The 22,274-nt window shown below is 42.0% G+C and overlaps 1 protein-coding gene and 1 long non-coding RNA gene across 3 annotated transcripts in view; one reads left to right on the forward strand and one right to left on the reverse strand.

The window, feature by feature from the left end:
* LOC133546481 (gastrula zinc finger protein XlCGF48.2-like) overlaps window positions 1-22,274 on the forward strand; it is a 142,299-nt gene that overhangs the window by 104,426 nt on the left and 15,599 nt on the right. The window lies entirely within an intron of this gene.
* On the reverse strand, window positions 7,211-16,478 carry LOC133546496 (uncharacterized). Of its 2 annotated transcripts, none has more exons than XR_009805223.1 (3): window positions 16,352-16,478; window positions 15,341-15,607; window positions 7,211-7,465 (listed from the first exon to the last, which is right to left on the reverse strand). It is a non-coding gene; the product is annotated as an uncharacterized LOC133546496 (long non-coding RNA). The 2 variants fall into 2 exon arrangements; XR_009805224.1 differs by lacking the exon at window positions 7,211-7,465 and adding an exon at window positions 11,195-11,429.

Below are 22,274 nucleotides of genomic sequence, written 5' to 3' on the forward strand. Positions count from 1 at the left end.
TTTTATTTGTTCAATAAGTTCTAAAAGTTATATAGACAAATAGCAATTAAAATCACACATGAGAACGCACTCTGGTGAAAAACCATACTCCTGTTCGAGCTGCAACAAAAGCTTTGTCACCGACAATCTTTTACAGTGCATATGAGAAGACACGCAGGAGAGAAAGTGTTGAGTTGCAGTGTGTGTGGTGAAAGATTGTCTTCTAAGTACCAGTGTAAGAAACACAAGTGTGCTGGTGAGAACAGCAGCAGCAAATGAAACTGCAGGATTTGAAATAAACTGTCAAGACTTTAACTTTCACTTTTCTAACAACATCAGCACATATAACATGTGTGACATTGTTGTTTGTCTAACACAATCTTGTTAATATGATTCTAACATTTATAGATTAGACACTTCAGATTAGTGCTTTTATTTCAGTCAAGTACATGAGTTAATATACATATTTGTGTACTTTAAAATGAACACAACAATTTAACTGAAAAGGTGAGAATAAACAGTACATAAAATGTTAGATAAAATAAACATTTGATGTGTAGACAGTCATAATTCACTTTTATAATTATTCGTAATAGTGTTTTAATTTTCCTGAAGGAACTCTCCTTAAGGAATCAATAAAGTACTATCTATCTATCTATCTATCTATCTATCTATCTATCTATCTATCTATGTTTTTTGAAATAATGAAGTGTGACATGTTTTTTATTTTCTAATTGTAGATAATTCCATCGATGAACTCCTTTATATGATGTACATATTTGTTTTACATGTGTTCATACCTTTGCTTTTGAGTACTCATGAATCTTTTTAGTTCATATTTACTGCTTCACATCTGAAACATCTTCTGGACCACTTCAGGAAGCATATTATTATTTACTTTATACATCATTTGAACAGTTGTCTTTTATACAATTTTAAAATGTGTGACTTTATGAATCATTTGTTGGGTATCTGTAATCCATTTTATGAATAGTCTTTACCACTCTCTTGTGTAATATGATGATTGTTGTGTGATTGTTTTATATGTATGTCCCCAGACTTTTATGTAATAAACAATGTATGTTTCAACTAAAGTTGTGTACAATAAATGTAGTTAATATCTGTGGGTTTGTATTTTATTCTATTTATTATCGCGGTCAATTTTTAAAATGTTTTCCTCATATGATTTACATGTAGTTTCCCACTTAATTCATCATGTAGACTAACTCAGCCTGGAGGATGTGTGTAATGTTGAGATGTTTTGGAGATGACTTGGTTTGTTTGGATGTTGTCAACCTGTCAATTGTTCTATTTAAACTATTAATGTTGTCAGATCTCGCGAGAGAAACAAGCAACCAGCTCTATTACTTCTTCTTCTTACTGGCAGTTTGCAGCCACGACTTGAAAGGTTCATACTGTCACCTACCGGACTGTAGAGTATAGTGTGGGCCATAGGACAGAAGAAGGAAATCCTATTAAGAACCTGTGGAGGGCAGCAATACACCTAAGATGTTCTACTAGTCTGCTGGAAATAGAAAGAAGAAGAAGAAGGAGGGGAAAGCAAAATGGCGTTTGATGGAGAAAGTCTAAATGTGGGCATTATAGTTCTGTATTTGTAATCAGTGCATACATGTGCACATATATGTCCTTTTATATAGACAATTTTATTAATAGGTACAGACCTAACTGCTAGGCATCTCTGCCTGTCGCACCTCCTCCAGTGCATTTCGAGGTCAGCTGCAGGGTCGTCAGCTGGTGCCACCGTTCACTGATGTTTCGCCCCCAAGCCAGGACACCTCGCGGTGGGGGGGCAGTGGCTACACGGGGACGTCTCCTCCCTGCAACTGACCTCACTGGGGTGTTGAGCCCCAAGTGTTGTCCCTCCTTCTTAGCCACATCCAGAAACTTGCCTTCTCTGCCTCCTCTGCCAACTCCTTGATGGCCTTCCTCAGGCTGGAACCGGTCATTCCCGCCGCACGCAGGAGCCGGGTTGCAGAACCTCCTACGAAGCCCCTGCATCCGATCTCCACGGGGTGAATGGACGCAGACCAGCCTCCCCCCTTGCAGTCCTCTGCTAGGTCGCTGTACTTTGACCTTTTGAACTCATGTGCTACTGGTATTCCCTCCTCCCATGGCACGGTTAGTTCAATGATGAGGACTTTCTTAGCAGCTGAGGACCACATCACAACGTCTGGTCTTAGCGTTGTCTGTATTACCTCAGTTGGGAAGACTAGCTGCTTGTCCAGGTCTACGCGCATCTCCCAGCCCTTACCAGGGGTAAGCAGAAGTGATGATCTTCCCTTCTCTGTCTTCTGTCCTACTTCACCTGGTTTGATAAAAGTGATGTTTGGCCAATGGGGATCTGTGGCGTTGTTTGCCCCGACTCTGCATCTCTCTAACAGCTCTGCCAACTTCCTCAGCACCTGATTGTGTCGCCACCGGAAGCGCCCCTGCGTCAGCGCGACGTTGCAACCTGAAAGGATGTGCTTGAGTCCTGCATTGTCTTTGCTGCACAGGGAGCACTTGCTATCGCTTCCGAACCACTGGGCGAGGTTTCGAGGGCATGGCAGGGTGTCATACGCTGCCCTCACGAGGAAGCTTAGCCGAGATTGAGGAGTTCGCCAGATGTCGGCCCAGGTTATGACTCTTTGAATGGTATCCTCCCAGCGAGTCCATGCCCCCTGTTTTCCCTGGGATACGGCCTTGACCCGATACTGGTCTTGTGCCACTTGTGTGACCTCTTCCACCACCATGGCCTTCCTCTGCTGTCTCGTGGCTTTGGACCAGAACTGGACCGGTTTCCCCCATCCCAGTCCTGCCCGGCTGTCTTGGACTCTTCCCAGGATCTCCTTATATTTCAGCCTCGAGACAGCTTGGTCCACTTTCGTCCAGTGCGGACAGTCACCGCTGCACTCTTCACAGCTTCGTCTCTTGATTCCCTCATCTCCAGTACAAGGCGAGTCTTCTCCTGCCTGTAACCCAGATTGATGGACTTTAGAGGAAGTTGCAGAATGTTCTTGCCAAAAAGACCTGTGTCCGAGAAACAGCGGGGGAGGCCCAGCCACTTCCTGATATAACCGTTGGCGGTGCTGTCCATCTTGCTGGCCTGAGAAGATGGAATTTCAGCTACTTTCAGCGGCCACATCACGCGGTGGAAAAGTGTGAAGTGGTAACACCAAACCTTCAGCTTCCCAGGAAGTTGGCTCCCGTCGATCCTTGCGAGCCCCTCTTTTAGTTGTTTCTGGACCACCCTCCCCATCTGCCTGTCCGAGAGCTCTGCTGTATACTCCCTCCCGAGGCTTCGGATGGGCTGCTCTGCCAGGAGTGGAATCTTCTCACCTCCTGCTGTGAAGACTGTCCTGTCATCTCTCACACCCTTCCTGATTGACAGGCTCCTGGACTTAGCGGGCTTTATCTTCATTCTCGCCCAGATGGTCAGTTCGTCGAAACGCTTGAGGAGTCGTGCTGTGCATGGGGCGGTCTGTAGGATACTTGTCACATCATCCATGAAACCTCTCAGAGCGGGGAGTCTTCCTCCTGACGGTGTTTTCAGGCCTCTGGCCATTTGCCTTGCTCCAATGAGTAACACTTCAAATGCAGCTACAAAGAGGATTGGTGATATGGAGCAGCCCATGGCAATTCCCACTTCCAACCGCTGCCATCCTGTCATGTAGTCATCCACTGAGAAGCACATGTGCAGGTTGTTGAAATACTTGGCTATGATGTTACTGACACACACAGGAACATGGAAGAAATTCAGGGCAAACTCAACCAGCTTGTGTGGTACTGAGCCATAGGCATTTGCCAGGTCGAGCCATACCACGTGGTGGTTACTCCTTTCTCTTTTGGCACGCTGTATCTGATCCCAGATCACGGATGCATGCTCAATGCACCCCGGAAAGCCTGGCAGTCCGGCTTTTTGACAGCTTGTATCGATGTAGCAGTTGTTGCTGAGGAAGCTGGATATCCTTCTTGCCAGGACAGAGAAAAATACTTTTCCCTCCACGTTCAGTAAAGCAATTGTCCTGAACTGGCTGATGTTGGTGGAATTTTGCTCCTTGGGGATGAATATTCCAACTGCCTCTTGCCACTCTGCTGGAATGGATTGCTTCTTCCACACAACACTCATGAGCTTCCACAAGATTGCGGTCACTTGCGGACAGTTTTTATACACCTTGTACGGAAGCCCGTTCGGTCCTGGTGCAGAGGATGATCTGGCTTTTTTAAGGACTTCTTTAATCTCGCTCAGCCTAGGTGGGGACGTGTCGAAAGGGGTCTCTGGGAGGTCTGGACGTGGCACATGGCCTGGTGAGCCAAGTGGTGTATCTTTTCCTGCATCCGTATACTGGTCCTTGATGTGTTGTTCCAGATCCTCTTTTGCGATGGACAGCTTGCCACTTCGCTTTTCGTCCAGGAGCTGACGGGCAAACCGGAAAGGATCCTTGAAGAAGTCTACCTTTTATTTTGTTTCCAGAGTATCCTGGTTCCTTGATTTTTGTAAAGACAAATAATCTTCAATCGCGCTGCTTGATCAGTTTGAATTACTAGATGGATAGCGGGAAAAGGAAGAATACGTGACAAGGAAGGCTGTGTAAAAGGTGTGAGTCAGACAAGATGCCCGCGCCCCAAGTGGAACAAACATTTGAACAAAGGGGTTATAGGAACATTGGGAAATGGGTTATACTTGGATAACACTTTTCTACCTTCAAGGTAACTCAAAGGGCTTTGATACTATTTCCACATTCACACACTGATGGCGGGAGCTGCCATGCAAGGCAATAACCACGACTCATCAGGAGCAAGGGTGAAGGGTCTTGCTACCAGTCCCTTTAAGAACATTGGAATGTGGGCCAGGCCCAACGTCAAGCCATCAGAGCGCTGTCCAGTGCTGTGGAACGAGCAAGCCAGTGGCACTGGATCAGAAGGAGAGACAACAGCTGGGCTCCAAAATGACCAAGACCATGAGATTTTAAGGGGGAAAGGGAGAGGGGAGCATACTTTGGATGCTAGGAGTTGCTACTGAGCTCTCTGGAGGTGCAGTGGGCCTTGTCAGTGAAACACCGGTGAAGGAGTGAGCCCGCCTGATGACCCCAATGCCACCTTTCCTCCCCCATAACATAATACCATGTGTCTGTGAAACCAACTTGGAGCAATCTTTGCGGTGCCCAAAGCTGCCATGAACATCCGTCTGTGTAACCACGCCCGGCTTGACACGACAATTTTGTGATGACTATCATCCCCACCCACGTTTCTCAAGGGAAAAAGGATTGGAACATCTCACCCCGCTCAGGTATGGCTTGGCTCAGGGAGAAGGACGCCCCTGCCATTCAGTCCATGGCATTTTGGGTATTAACATATCCTGTGTTTGTAAAACATATAAAGAAGAAAATATCAAAATTAAATCATCATGGGGTATCAGGCCTGTTTGCAGGCATCAATAATCTGGGCTCTCCAGTCTTCTCCGTCGTCCGCTCAATGTATGAGTTCCATATTATTGATATTTCCCATAACATTTCTTAGGCTGCTGACATATGTTGTTCGTTGTTGACCTGGAGCTTGCTTTCCTACTAGTTTTCCTGCTAACACCAGTTTATCTAAGCTGTCTTTTAATGATATGACTGAGGAATTTCGGCTGCCTATTTCGAATCGTTGCAATTAGAGATCTTCTTATTTTAGCCTTTGCCAATACTTCTTCATTCCTTTTCTTTGCAGAGTATTTTTCTGAATAACCACATTTCAGTTGCCTCTAATTTTCTAGATTGTTGATTGTTTAATGTACAGCATTCACAGCCGTAAAGTAGGACAGACCGTACATATGTTTTCAGGACTCTGACTCTAAATATAAATTCAATATTTAATAACAAAACACATACTCAACAAATAATAACTACATTTACTGGACCCAACTTTTATTGAAGCATAAATTGTTTAATTGCATAAAAGTCTGGGGACATACATACAAAACAATCCAAAAAAAAAATTACAAAAGAGAGTAATAAAGACAATTAACAGAATGGATTACGGGGACCCAACAAATGATTCATAAAGTCACACATTTTAAAAGTAAATGATCTTGAATAAAACACAAATGATGTAAAAAGTATTTTTTTTTCCAAAAGTGGTCCAGAAGAACACGTGTTTTTTACTTTCACCTTTTCAGCCAAATAGTTCTCTTCATTTTTAAATCAAAGTACCAAAAATTACATAATAACACATGTATTTACCTGTAAAAAAAACACTAATCTAAATGATCTAATCTATGAATGTTAGGATAATATTAACACGATTGTGTTACACACACAACAATGATGTCACACATGTTATATGTGCTGATGTTAGAAAGTCCTTATTCAAGTTTTGACAGTTCAACACTGCAACACAACACTCTCTCATCTGTGTTTTCTCGTGTTTTATTTAAATAGAGACCTAATCCAAAACCTTCACAACAGATTGAACAGTGTGCATTCTCATGTGAACTTTGAAAGAGATAGGTAGTGCAAATTCTTTGCAACAGATTGTGCAAGAAAACGTTTTTTTTCTAGTGTGTATTTTCATGTGCTCTTTCAAATTATTACTTTGTGTAAAACCTTTACCACATTCTGAGCAGGAAAACGGTTTTTCTCCAGTGTGTATTCTCATGTGTCTTTTCAAATCATTACTTTGTGTAAAACCTTTACCACATTCTGAGCAGGAAAAAGGTTTTTCTTCAGTGTGTATTCTCATGTGTCTTTTCAAATCATTACTTTGTGTACATTTTTTACCACATACTGAGCATGAATAAGGTTTTACACCAGTGTGTAGTTTTGTGTGGTTTATCAAATGTGCCTTCTGGGTGAATCTTTTACTACAAATTGAGCACAAAAATGGTTTTTCTCCAGTGTGTGTTCTCATGTGTGCTTTTAAACTTTGATTTCTTGCAAAACTTGTACCACATTCTGAGCAGGAAAAAGGTTTTTCCTCCAGTGTGTATTCTTATGTGTCTTTTCATATTGCGACAGTCTTTAAAAGTTTTGTGAGAGTGAGAAGATGTGAAGTGAGTGTTGTCAGTGTGACATGTCTTATCATCTTTAGAGTCTTCATCATCAGTGTCAGGAGAGTGTGACGTTGTGTCCTCACTATCTGATAGTGGAGCTAAGAGCTTGTCTGCTTGTGATCCTCCACAGTGGTCTCCATCAGCTTCTGTTGTCATGTGTTGTGTTGAGCTGCTGCTTGGAGGCTCCCCCCCCTCCCCTTTCCTCACTTTCACCTTTCACCTCATCTTCACTCTTCACAACCACGTGGAACTTCTCCAACCATTCTTGACTGATGCTGTGTTCCTCCTCTTCCTCTTTAAAATGGGAGGTCAGTGGGTTATTTTCTTTCCTTTGCATTTGCAATGTATGTGGCGCCTCTTCTTCCTCCTTAATGTGGAAGGGCTGTGGCTCCTCCTTGCCCATCCTGAAGATCCACTTCTGTTGCTCAGAGAGAAGATATTCTTCACAGACGTCTGCAGGACACAAGAAGACAAACATGGTTGAGAGGAGTCCATCTTTGTTCAGTCACATGTTAGGCGCCATATTGATAAGATTTTACCAATTCAGATTTAATTTTCAATTCTGCTTTACGATTCAGTTATTTGTGGACTTACTTTTGCTTTCAAATTTGATAGAAAGGAGAAGAAACAGGTCGATTAGCACCAACAGTGAGGTCTTAAGAGGCCCAGACCTTACGGTTACCCCATGGGGTGTCAGAGGCCCCTAAGGACTTTATTCTGCTTTGAGAATATCTATAAAATAAAAAATATTTTTGGCTATAAATTAACAAGACACTACAAGTTGTTTTGTGCTATTTCACAGAACTTTCCTCTAGAAGGTCTTAACTTCGTCCATGTCAGACGAAACTAAAATGGAGCTTTTTGGCCACAATACCCTTGATTGATTGATTGATACTTTTATTAGTAGATTGCACAGTACAGTACATATTCCGTACAATTGACCACTAAATGGTAACACCCCAATAAGTTTTTCAACTTGTTTAAGTCGGGGTCCACGTTAATCAATTCATGGTACAAATATATACTATCAGCATAATACAGTCATCACACAAGTTAATCATCATAGTATATACATTGAATTATTTACATTATTTACAATCTGGCAATAAGTTTGGAGGAGAAAAGGTGTACACCATTCCCACCGTCAAGCCTGGTGGTGGTAGTATTATGCTCTGGGCCTGTTTTGGTGCCAATGGAACTAGTGCTTTAAATTGGACAATGAAAAGAAGGATTACCTCCAAATTCTTCAGGACAACTTAAAATCATCAGCCCGGAGGTTGGGTCTTGGGCACGGTTGGGTGTTCCAACAGGACAATGACCCCAAACAAAAGTCAAAAGTGGTGAAGGAATGGCTTAATTAAGGTTTTAGAATGGCCTTCCCAAAGTCCTGACTTAAATGTGTGGACAATGCTGAAGAAACAAGTCCATGTCAAAAAAACAACACATTTGGCTGAACTGCACCAATTTTGTCAAGAGGAGTGGTCAAAAATTCAAGCAGAAGCTTGTGGATGGCTACCAAAAGCGTCTTATTGCAGTGAAACTTGCCAAGGAACATGTAAGCAAATATTAACATTGCTGTATGTACACTTTTGACCCAGCACATTTGCTCACATGTACAGTAGACCCATAATAAATTCATAAAAGAAGCAAACTTCATGAATGTTTTTAGTGAGCAACAAGTATGTGCTCCAGTCACTCTATCACAAAAAAAAATAAGAGTTGTAGAAATGATTGGAAACTCAAGACAGCCATGACATCATGTTCTTTACAAGTGTATGTCAACTTTTGATCACGACTGTACATACATACATACATATAAACCCACACAAACATAGACACTAGGGATGTCGCGGAATGAACAATTATTTTCCCGGTTATCATTTTTATCGTGGTATTTTTCAAATTTGCTCCAAATGTTCTTAAAGTACTTTTTTTTAACAAGTTTTTTTTTTTTAAATAACACATTGAAAAGTATGTACTTAGTAGAAGAAACATTATTGTAGAAAACGTCACATTTAACTCCAGTGGAATTTAAATGTGCATATGAAAGCACAAAGTAATATGGCAGAAACTAAAAAGATAAATAAATACAAATAATTGTGCAAGATGGCACATGATGGCCATAAGATGTAAGTGCACTTTTTGTCCTGGTGTAGAACAATAGTGTTGATACATGAGAGGTCTAGTCTTACACATATCAGAGAACACCTCTCAACTCTTTGAAAGTTTGCCAATGAAATATGACAGCACTGCAGTGAGCTCTTTTGCATAAGCAGCTGCTTCTGGAAGACATCAGGTATTGTATGTGTGATGTTGGTAGATGATGATGTACTGTAAGTGTGGCATCCAACTTGCCCTCTGCACTCCCACTCTGTAAATACGGATTATGTTATATTTATTAGAAGATGATTATTATTATAATCATCTGACTGACACACACACTCTAATGTTAGTCCTGTAAAAACTAAACAAGTTGCAGTGTTTCTGCTAGGATTTAATTTTAACACTAAGTTTAAAAGTAAATAAAGTAGCTCTGCTACAGTACGTGTCGCTTTCACCGATAGCGTCCAGTAACAGTGGTTTTCAACCACTGTGCCGCGGCACACTAGTGTACCGTGAGATACAGCCGGAAATAGTCTAATTTCACCTATTAGGGGTAAAAATGTTTTTTTGCAAAGCAATAATTATAGTCTGCAAATGATGTGTTGTTGTTGAGTGTCTGTGCTGTCTAGAGCTCGGCAGAGTAACCCTGTAATACTCTTCAATATCAGCAGGTGGCAGCCGGTAGCTAATTGCTTTGTAGATGTCAGAAACCGCGGGAGGCAGCGTGAAGGTAAAATTGTGTCTAATGCTTAAACCAAAAATAAACAAAAGGTGAGTATCCCTAAGAAAAGGCATTGAAGCTTTGGGAAGGCTATGCAGAACCAAACTAAAAATTAACAGGCAACAAAGTCAACAAAAACAGAATGCTGGACGACAGCAAAGACTTACTGTGGAGCAAAGACGGCGTCCACAATGTACATCCCAACATGACATGACAAACAACAATGTCCCCAAACAGAAGGATAAAAACAACTGAAATAGTCCTGATTGCTAAAACAAAGTAGATGCAGGAAATATCGCTCAAAGGAAGACATGAAACTGCTAAGAATAAAAAGAGAAAAGGACACCAAAATAGGAGCGCCAGACCAGAACTAAAACACTACAGACAGGAAAACCGCAATAAACTCCAAATAAGTCAGGGTGTGATGTGACAGGTGGTGACAGTACACCTACTTTGAGACAAGAGCTATAGTCATGCATGCTTGCTTATGCTTTAAAGTCATATCCAACAATTGCGACAACGACTTTTTACTGTCAAATGAGTTTAGTTTTTTTAATGATTTCTGTTGGTGGTGTGCCTCCAGATTTTTTCAATGCAAAAAATGTGCCTTGGCTCAAAAAAAGGTTGAAAATCACTGCAGTAACAAGACACTATAGGCAACACTTAAGAAAGTGTAACTAGACGAATGTTTGACGGACCAACGATAGCAATAACAATAATAATAATGGATTAGATTTTATATAGCACTTTTCTACTATTAGATACTCAAAGCGCTCACAGAGAAGTGAGAACCCATCATTCATTCACACCGCATGGTGGTGGTAAGCTACATTTGCTGCCCTGGGGTAGACTGACGGAAGCGAGGCTGCCAGTTTGCGCCTAAGGCCCCTCCCACCACCACCTATCATTCATCATTCATTCATTCACCAGTGTGAGCGGCACCAGAGACAAGGGTGAAGTGTCATGCCAAAGGAAACAACGACAGCGATTTGGCTGTCAAGAGGCCGGGAGCGAACCTGCAACCCTCAGGTCTTTGGCACGGCCTCTCTACCCACTACGCCATGACGTGACATGTTCATTTTGGCTGCTGGTGGCAGGAGCTCTGTGCTCTTGTGTCATCCTTTTGGGTTCTGGATGTTTCCTTCTTGTTTTCATGAGGGTTTTTGTGCCTTTTGGTTGGGGACCCTTTGGGACTGTGTGACAAGGGGTGACTCTTTGGTGACTTCTGCAAAGCTTTTTTGTGAACTTCTGGATCTGCCTCCTTGGAGCGTTTTGGCCATGGAGACCAGCTGCTGGGTCTCTGCCACACCAGAGTCTGTTTGGAGGGACTGGAGGAGATGCGGATGAAGAGACAGGACTGCGGAGCTGGCACTGAGAGCCGGGACGGACAAGCTTCACAGTGTCTTGGCTGAATGAGCAGGTATCGGACACCTCGGTCTCCTTGGACGTATCCACGCTCATCCATGCAGACTGGACACTGGCCAGGAGTTGGTGGGCGGCCGACGGTGGAGTTGGCTCTCTTGGTTGCTTTGTTGGGTCTGCTCCTGTCTATGGCCATGTTCCCCCCAACCCAGCAGACGATGGCGTGGAACACTGCAGAGGTCACCACAGTCTATATGTTTTGTTTTGTATTTTTGATGATTTACTTTTGTGGCTGTGTGCAGAAGTAACTGGTTGCATCAGCTCCGCTCTTTTAATGTCTTTAAAAGGGGAACATTATCAAAATTTCAGAAGGGTTGAAACAAAAAAAAATCAGTTCCCAGTAGCTTATTTTATTTTTCGAAGTTTTTTTCAAAATTTTACCCGTCCTGGAATATCCCTAAAAAAAGCTTTAAAGGGGAACATTATCACCAAACCTATGCAAGCGTCAATATATACCTTGCAGTTGCAGAAAAAAGACCATGTATTTTTTCAACCGATTTCCGAACTCTAAATGGGTGAATTTTGGCAAATTAAACGCCTTTCTTTTTATCGCTCTTTTAGCGATGACGTCAGAATGTGACGTCATCGAGGTAACACACCCGCCATATTAATTTTCACATTACAAACACCGGGTCTCAGCTCTGTTATTTTCCGTTTTTTCAACTATTTTTTGGAACCTTGGAGACATCATGCCTGGTGGGTGTGTTGTCGGAGGGTGTAACAACACTAACAGGGAGGGATTCAAGTTGCACCACTGGCAAGAAATCTGCCGCCAGACCCCCATTGAATGTACCAAAGTGTCTGCACATTTGACCGGCGATGCTAAGACAGACATGGCACAGAGATGTATGGACAAACTGCAGATGAATTTGCAACGATAGTCGACGAAATCACAAAGGTGAGTTTTGTTGATGTCATTGACCTATGTGCTAATCAGACATATTTGGTCAAGGCATGACTGCCAGCTAATCGATGCTAACATGCTACGCTAATCGATGCTAACATGCTATTTACGCTAGCTGTATGTACATTTGAAAATAGATACCCACATTTAATGTGAAACAAACACTTACCAATCGACGGATTTAAGTTGCTCCAGTGTCACAAGATGTGAAAGTCCTGATCGTTTGGTCCGCACATTTTACCGGCGATGCTAATAAGGCAGCCATGATATGGGCCACTTCATTAGGTACACCCATGCTATGGCCGAATAGCGTCAATAGCTATTCGCTCAATAGCTTCAATTTCTTCTTCAATTTCGTTTTCGCTATCTGCCTCCATACTCCGACTATCTGTTTCAATACATGCGTAATCTGTTGAATCGCTTAAGCCGCTGAAATCCGAGTCTGAATCCGAGCTAATGTAGCTATATCTTGCTGTGGTAAGCGCCATGTTGTTTGAATTGGCAGCCCTGTATGACGTCACAGGGAAATGGATAGTGGTTTCTAAGATAGCGAGAATAAGGCAATTTAAAGCTTTATTTAGGGATATTCCGGGACCGGTAAAATTTTGAAAAAAAATTCAAAAAATACAACAAGCCACTGGGAATTGATTTTTATTGTTTTTAACCCTTTTGAAATTATGATAATGTTCCCCTTTAAAGTGCTTGATTTTCCCTATTTGCTTAAGCCACTGTCCATTTCCCTGTGACGTCACATAGTGATTCCAATACAAACAACGTGGCGGTTACCACAGCAAGATGTAGCGACATTAGCTGGGATTCAGACTCGGATTTCAGCGGCTTAAGTGATTCAACTGATTACGCATGTATTGAAACAGATGGTTGGAGTATGGAGGCAGATAGCGAAAACGATATTGAAGAAGAAACCGAAGCTATTGGATAGCTATTGACGCTATTCGGCCATGCATACTATGTTAGCATCGCCGGTAAAATGTGCAGACCAACCGATCAGGACTTTCGCATTGACACTGGATCAACTTAAATCCGTCGATTGGTAAGTGTTTGTTTAGCATTAAATGTGGGTGGAAGGAAACGCTGGATGTAAATATAGTTTAAATGTACATACAGGTAGCCTAAATAGCATGTTAGCATCGATTAGCTGGCAGTCATGCCGCGACCAAATATCTCTGATTAGCACATAAGTCAATAACATCAACAAAACTCACCTTTGTGATTTCGTTGACTTTATCGTTGGGAATGCATCTGCTTTGAGTGTCGCATGATATCCACACATTCTTGCCATCTCTGTCGTAGCATCGCCGGTAAAAACCAAACGAGGGACTTCCGCATCTCTTGATACTGGAGCAACTTAAATCCGTCGATTGGTAAGTGACCTAAATAGCATGTTAGCATCGATTAGCATACCGTGCTAATCGATGCACATTCTATGTAAATCAACTTGAATCCGTCCCTGATTGTGTTGTTACACGCTTTGACAACACACCGACGAGGCATGATGTCTCCAAGGTATCGGAAAACAGTCGAAAAAATGGAAAATAACAGAGCTGATTTGACTCGATGCGTGTAATGTGGTAGGGAAAAATGGCGTTGAGTACCGATGTAACGTCATGTTCTGACGTCATCGCTCCGAGAGGGATAAACAGAAAGGCATTTAATTCGCCAAAATTCACCCATTTAGAGTTCGGAAATCGGTAAAAAAAATATATGGTCTTTTTTCTGCAACATCAAGGTATATATTGACGCTTACATAGGTCTGCTGATAATGTTCCCCTCTAATGTCCTTTGTGTTGTTTGATGTTTCGCTCTTACACACGTTTCTGTGTGCTATGGATATGAGGTTTTTGTTTTCTCTTTGGCCTCAGTCTGGATCCCCTCTCCAGGGGCCCAGGCTTAGACTATTTTTTTTTCTCACCCCCCACCCCCTCCCAGAGTTTACCTGTTTCTCACCTTTTTTGAAAGGGGCGCCGGAAGTTGGCAGACCCGTCAGCGATCCTGTTCTGTCTCCCTGTAATGTTTGTCTGCTCTTGAATGGGATTGTGCTGAAAATCTTAATTTCCTCCCTGGGATTATAAAAGTATTTCTGATTCTGATTGTGTTTTTATCGGCCATCTTCAGAGTAATGAACTGTCCGGTACAATTTATTAAATTTTGATTCACCAAAACTTTTATCAGTCACAAATAGTTTGCACTTGGACAACTTTACCGCGAGGGGGCTGCCAAATTAAAGACTTTAGAAAGACAAGAAAACTTTGCTAATTAGTACTAATAAACTTGATTGATTAAGACATTGCTGGACAGCAGAGAAGTAACTAAATCCAAATAAACGTTGAATATATATTTTAAAGATATCTGGCTTGTATCTTCAGTAGAGATGTTAATCACTGAAAATTTATCGATATGATACCCTAATTGATATTCCTTATTGATACCAGTATTTATCGGTACTGCATGTAATTTGTGGAACTAAAAAAGTGGGAAAAAAAGGCTTTTTATATAGCATTCCTATTACAGAACACCTCCAACATGATGTTCTGTAACAGCAGGGAAGTCTTTAATCAGCAGCTGTTTATTTGAAGTCTTAAAGAAGTCAACTATGTGTGCAGTGCAAGGTGAAATGCAGTTATGTCATCTTCTTGTCAATAACACACACATCAAACTTTTGTTGCTTCCTTATTTGTCATTATTCAAAGCTGATTGTAATGTGTAGCAGCGGCAGCTGAACTCAATGTGACAACGTGTCATAGTTACCTCAGTCAGCTGGAATTAAAAATACAAATAGTTGTGTCTTTAGTCCAGAATCTTCACGGTCCTCATGGACGACATAATTAGGAACCAGTATCAATAAAAAAATGGTACTTGGTGTACATCCATAATCTTCACCACTAAACCTTTGAAATATGCTGACATATGTGCTGCCAAGGTAAATAAACAGTAGCCATATTGAATGTTTGCCTTCATTTGACCACGTGAGGTAAGGAGGGCGGCCTCTAGGTCACATGGTTACACCCCAGCAATTACACTGTTGATGATTGATGAGCATTCATATTTAAATGGTGGTGTTAAAAAGCAAATATATCTCCATCTTTAGTGATAAATGTGTCCCCCGGATGAACATGTGTCACAAACATTGTATTAGATGATATGTGGATGTTGTGCTTACTTGGACTGTGATGAAGCTGTGAGGACTCAGGTGGTTTGTCTTCATGCTCTTCAGTCTTCACAGAGACAACAGTCAGTGGAAACTTGCTGACATCAGCCTCCTCCTGCCCTATAGGACACTCTCCCTCCCCTTCCGCATTAAAATAGGGGGGCTGTGGATCCTCCTAGTTCCCTTTAAAATGTGAGGGCTGTGGATACTCTAAAGTGAAACTGTCCCCCTGCAGATGAGGAAGACATTCTTCTTGGTGTCCAATCAGCTGATGGATGTCTACAGGACACAAACAAAACACATTTTAACTCCTAGATGCTAAATATTAAATCCTAGATGAAGTAATGGGCTGTAGCTATTGAACATTTTATTAATCAAGTGTTCTACGGGAAAAGTTTCCGATTAATTGAGTAACTGGATGAAACATAGTGTTGCTTGTTTAAAGACAAATTTAAGCGACTATAAGACACTTCACTTAATAATGAACAGTCAATTGGTTTGAGATGGAAGGAGATCAAGATGTCATCTTTAGATCAGGCTTTGTTTTTTCGACAATCACTGGAACATTAATGGCTGCATCAACGAACACCGACATGAAGGAAATAGCAGGTCAGAATAGCTTTTACACAAATATATAACTTGCCAAACCTGCCAGCTAGCAGGCTAGGTTTACAGCATCAGTAACCATGGTAACTGACTCTGACTTTGTCTTACCTCTCTTATTTTTGGAGGTAAAACTCTCGAGCTTTACATACTCAGGACTTTGCACTTAACCTGCTCTCTGGAATATTCCCCCGGTGACTGTGTGAGTTTTGTGTGAACATGTTGATACACATTGTTACAAACATTAACCTCTCATAAATATTGTGTGTCTGAAACTGTCTCCTTCTTATGAACAATGTAAAACAATCAGTGCATCATCCTCACATGACAATTATTCTTCCTGTAGACAATCTATTTAAGAATAGTGTGAATAATGAAATATAAAGTTAGTAGAGATGTGAGAGTAAGAAGTAAACAAACCTGTTCTGTGTAACACAACTTGATGTTTTTCATGTTGTCGCTCCTTCTCCTCTTTTGTTGGACAAAGTTCCTCCTCGTACTCTGCTATGGTTCTTTGGCACATTTTCACACAATCACAACACTTTACACTTGTTATGTATTCAAATAACGAGGTAGCACACACGTTTAGTAACTTTTATATATGACTTGGGAGTAGCAGTAGCATACACTCTAGAGAGGGATCATCAACACTCAATGTACAGCACTTGGTGAGCATGCTAAATAGACACAACTCAACTACGGCAAGTCAGTCAGGACAAACAACGCTGAGTCAGCATGCACATTAATACACCACATCACCTCCCCCCATAGATCAAAGGCAATGCAAAATCAGTACACACTTTCAATACGGCAACCTTCAATTCTTCAATTCTGTAATAAACAAACACAAAAATGTCACAGATGCTATGCCAGATAGTGCATTTAAACTCAAATTCAACCCTCTTTAATAACAAATGAAAAACTCCCTTATGAAAAGAATCAGTCCCTGTAACGCTGAGGTCGCCTGATAGTACGCTCTGAGCGTCTCAAAGTCACTGTCTCTGGGTCAGGCAGCACTGGCGGTTCCAACTCAAACGCTGGTGGTTCAGGTTCTTCGGAGTCCGTTCCACAGAGGTCACTCGCCTGCTCAGCTGACGCAGTTTCACCTCCAGGCTCTGAATCTGGAGGGTCAGGAAGGTAGCGAGGTCTCAGCTGATCTCCGTGACGCCGGTACACTTGGTCTGGTGTCTGGCCTTGCACTCGGTATGACACTGGACCAGTCTGTTGTGTCACTACCCCAGGAATCCATTTGGGTTTCTCTCCTGCAGTGTTGCGCAGATACACAGAGTCATTTACATCAAACTGTCTCTCGGCAGCCTGACTGTCATGTTTCTCCTTCTGCTGATACTGTCTCTTTCTGACTCGTTCGGTGATGCTTGGTTTCAGGAAGTCCAAACGTGTTCGTACATGTCTTTTCAGGAACAAGTCCGCTGGTGACTCTCCAGTTGTGCTGTGGGGAGTGGTGCGATAGCGCAGCAGGATGTGTGATATCTTGTCCTCAACACTCAGGTTCTGTCCAACAAGTTTTTTCATGCCTGCTTTGAAAATAGCAACATATTTTTCAGCCAGTCCATTTGTAGCTGGATGTCTCGGCGCACCGGTCGTGTGAAGGACTCCATTCCTCTTTATGAACTGCTGAAACTCATCCGATGTGAACGTTGTCGCATTGTCTGTGACAATTTGTTCCGGCACACCGAATGATGCGAACAGTCTCTTAAGTCGTGTAATGGTTGCAGTAGATGTGATTTGTGCCATTTTGTAAACCTCCAACCACTTAGAGTATGCATCAACCACAATCATGAACATGTGACCTAAGAATGGGCCTGCAAAGTCAATGTGTAGTCTTTTCCAAACATCTCCAGGAAATTCCCAGGGATGCAGCGGGACTTGGCGTGGCGTGCGCTGTTCCAGCTGGCAGGTCTCACACTGCTTGCAGACTCTCTCAGCATCCATATCTACGTTTGGCCACCAGACATATTGTCGTGCAATTGTTTTCATCTTTACAATGCCAGGGTGTCCGTCGTGGATCTCTTTTAGCACTGCACCTCTCATTTTTGCAGGTACTATTACTCTTGTTCCCCAAAGAACACACCCCTGTTCGACAGATAGCTCATCTCTCTTTCTGTAGTACACCCTCAGTTCATCTGGTATTTCTTTTGGCCATCCTTCCATGATGTACCTATGCAGTTTTGAAAGCTCTGTGTCCTTTCGTGTAGCCTTGGAAATTTGTTTTGCACTCAACGGTGCCTCCTCAAGGTGCTCATATAACAGTGCATTTATGCAAGCTGTCATTGTCTCTGTACCTGTATCTTTCGTCTCAGGCAGCGGAACACGAGACAACCCGTCTGCATTGCCGTGCTCCTCTGACCTGCGGTATGTCATGTGGTAATCATACGCAGACAGTATGATGGCCCATCTCTGTATGCGCGCTGCTGCCATTGTAGGAAGTCCCTTACGTTCTCCAAACAGCGCGAGCAGGGGCTTGTGGTCGGATATTAAGTCAAACTTGCGCCCCCACAGATATTGATGGAACTTCTTCACACCAAACACCAGGCTCAATGCCTCTTTTTCTATCTGTGAATAGTTTTTCTCTGCCGGAGAGAGCGTGCGGGAAGCATAGGCTATTGGATGTTCATGCCCGTCTGGTGTTGTGTGCTGTATCACTGCTCCGATTCCATAAGCAGAAGCATCACATGCAAGCGAAAGCGGCAGACGTGGATCATAGTGAACCAGCACTTTGTCACTGGTCAAGAGCTCCTTGCATTTGCCAAAAGCACTCTGCTCCGTCTCGCGCCATCTCCATTTAACTTTGTCTTTCAGTAGCTTGTAAAGTGGGGCCAAAATTGTGCTTTGCTGAGGCACAAAACGTCCATAGTAGTTAACTAGGCCCAGGAAAGCTCTGAGCTCTTTGACATTTCTGGGTGCCGGAGCATCATGTATGGCTATGACCTTATTTTTGGATGGGTAGACGCCTTTCCCGTCCAGCACATGTCCCAGATATTCAATCTGTGTCTTGCCGAAGTCACACTTTGACTTTTTCACTCTCATGCCGTTCTCTTGCAGTCTCTGTAAAACCTTGTCCAGGTTCACGAGATGCTGGGCTTCATCTCGGCCCATAATCAATAAATCATCTAGATAAATTACTACATCAAGATCTTTCAACAGGTTCTCCATAATGCGTTGAAAAATGCTAACAGCAGAAGTGACACCGAAACAAAGTCTATTGTACACAAACAGTCCTTTATGAGTATTCACTGTTGTATACTTTTTTGACTCTTCATCCAGGAGTACTTGTTGATAGGCTGCTGCTAGATCTATTTTAGAAAATATTTTTCCTCCACATAGTGCTGCTAACACCTCCTCAATTTTTGGTAGGGGGTACGTTTCAGCGTTTGTAGCCAAGTTAACAGTTATCTTGTAGTCGCCACACAAGCGAAGTCCTCCATCCCGCTTAAGCACTGGAACCACTGGAGCAGCCCAGTCACTGTGTTTCACTGGACTGATGACACCCTCCTTTTCTAGGCGCTGCAGCTCCTTTTCAACTTTTTCTTTCATGGCGAATGGCAGGACGCGGGCTTTGTGGAACTTTGGAACTGCATCAGGCTTTACAGAAATTGTGGCTTTAATGTCCTTTAATGTTCCAAGCTCATCCTTGAATACCTCATCATATTTAGCCAGCACTTCTTGAATCAATTTGGGCTTTTGTGCTGATGTTAAATTTTCAGCAACTGTGTTGATTGCGGCTGCTTTAATCATTTTCCAGTTTAGCTTGATCTCATCTAGCCATTCTCTCCCACACAGTGAAGGACCCTCAACTCCCACAACTATTAGTGGTAGGCTAGCAGTCTGATTTTCATAAGCCACTTTTGCCATAAACTGGCCTTTAACAGGAATTGGCTCCCCTGAGTAGCCCTTTAGCTTTACGCGGCTGTCCACTAGTGGCATATGTGAGAATGACTGCTCATAGACATCTTCTGAGATTATACTCATTCCTGATCCTGTGTCTATTTCCATCAGGACTTTCTTTCCATTTACATCAAAAATGGCCTTGTATGGCTGTCGGCCTGCACCATTTGTGCTGAAAACAGTCAAAATATCACCAACATCATCTTCATTTTTGTCAGTTTGCACATAGCCTGTCCTTCTCTCCTCTCTTCGCTCACTGCTTTTCTTCCCCTTTTTATCATATTTATTTTCACGTGCTGGGCCTCCAGATCTACATGCTTTCTGTATGTGCCCTATTTTATCACATTTATGACACTTTGCATTCTTGTAGTAACAGTCACTTGCATTATGATTCTTGCCTTTGCATCTGTAGCATGTCTCTTGTTTTGAAGGCGAGCGCCGTCTTTGCCTCTCCTTTACCTTGTGAACAGCTGAAGTGACGTCATCACCCTTCCTCAACTGCTGCGCGTCGCGGTGGGCCATCTCCATGTTGACAGCCAGCTCCACAGCTCTTGCAAAAGTCAGTCTGTCCTCCGAGAGCAACTTGCGTTGACATGCCTCAGAACTGACCCCGCTGACAAAGCCATCACGCAGAGCCTCATCCAGTCTGTCACCAAAATCACACTTTGCAGCTAATTGACGCAGCTCAGCGGCATATTCCGTAACCGTCTGGTTGCTTTTCTGAACACACTTGCGGTACCTGAAGCGTTCGGCAATAACCAACGGCTTTGGCTCATAATAGTCTTTCAGAGTGTCCACAATCTGGTCAAATGTTTTGTTTTTGGGCAAATCAGGCTGAACCAAATTGCGAAGAAGTCCATATGTCACTGCTCCCACTGAACTCAACAACAATGGGACCCTCTTTTCATCATCGACATCATGGACTTCAAACAGCAACTCCATGCGCTCAATGTAGGCTGACCATGATTCAATCTCAGGTTTAAACTCGTCTGGTCGCTGAGAAAAGTATGCCATCTTCACTTCCAAAAAAAAACAAAACTGCAAGGAACACTCATAAACCGATTATCCTCGTCGCCAATATGTTATGTATTCAAATAACGAGGTAGCACACACGTTTAGTAACTTTTATATATATGACTTGGGAGTAGCAGTAGCATACACTCTAGAGAGGGATCATCAACACTCAATGTACAGCACCTGGTGAGCATGCTAAATAGACACAACTCAACTACGGCAAGTCAGTCAGGACAAACAACGCTGAGTTAGCATGCACATTAATACACCACAACACTCACACTTGATCTTTACTTAGTGATGTGTTTTGATCACTTCCGACTCTCTTTGTTAGCAGCTAACAAGCTAAGCTAATTAGCTAGCTAAGCTAGCTCGAGAAGCATCAAAGTGCGCTCAGACTAATATAACCGGATGCAAACAGTTATTAACGATGTTTACTCTATTTACTAGAGTGTAATAAAGGACATATATGCGTACATGGAGGCACAGATTAAGAACACTGAACTGTGACGACTGCAATAACGTCTTCACCGTCAGACGCCATCTTGCTTTATCCTCGCCGTGTTTGGTTAACGCGCAGTGTTGTCAGATCTCGCGAGAGAAACAAGTAAGCAGCTCCCTCTTCCAGATCTCGCAAGAGAAACAAGTAAGCAGCACTTTTCCAAATCTCGCGAGAGGAATAAGTACAACCAGCTTTCCAACCCCGGTAAAACTATTTTGTTATATACTATTTACTTATTGTGAAAATAAAAGTAAACTTTTCCATTTCAAATTTTCAAAACAAAGACATAAAACTTATTTCTGTAAAAATATTCAAATATTTAACAATGTATTGAAACAACAGTAGCATAAGGAAAGAAAAAAAAAGAAAAAAAAAGAAATATTACACTCATGATATTATTTTTGTCTTTGATGTTAATCGTTTTTATAATGTATTTTAGAATGTGGGAGGTTTTCATGTTCTTTTTAAATTTCCTTTACTTATATATATATGTATAATATATATACGTATATATATATATATATATATATATATATATATATATATATATATATATATATACAGACATAAATACATCCATCCATCCCATTTCTACCGCTCATTCCCACATAAATATATATATATAGATAGATATATATAGATATATATCTGCGTGTGTGTAATGACAGAATTTAAAAAAAAATATTTGGTTTACATTTTCCTAGTAAACAAAACAGTTTGACAGCATTCTCCAGTGGAACATTCTGGAGAAACATCCTGGATAATTTTGGATCGAAGTGAGTTACAAAGGTCAACTTTTTGAATGATTTCACTTTATTTGTGATGATTTATGTCTTATGCTCAGTCCATTTTTTTCCAAATTAATTTGAGGGAAGTTTTCCCGCCTGCTGCCACCTAGTGGTTTGTATTGTCAGTTTCCCT

The sequence above is a fragment of the Nerophis ophidion genome, unplaced genomic scaffold (genome assembly GCF_033978795.1).
Source record: "Nerophis ophidion isolate RoL-2023_Sa unplaced genomic scaffold, RoL_Noph_v1.0 HiC_scaffold_30, whole genome shotgun sequence".
NCBI classification, from domain to species: Eukaryota; Metazoa; Chordata; class Actinopteri; order Syngnathiformes; family Syngnathidae; genus Nerophis; species Nerophis ophidion.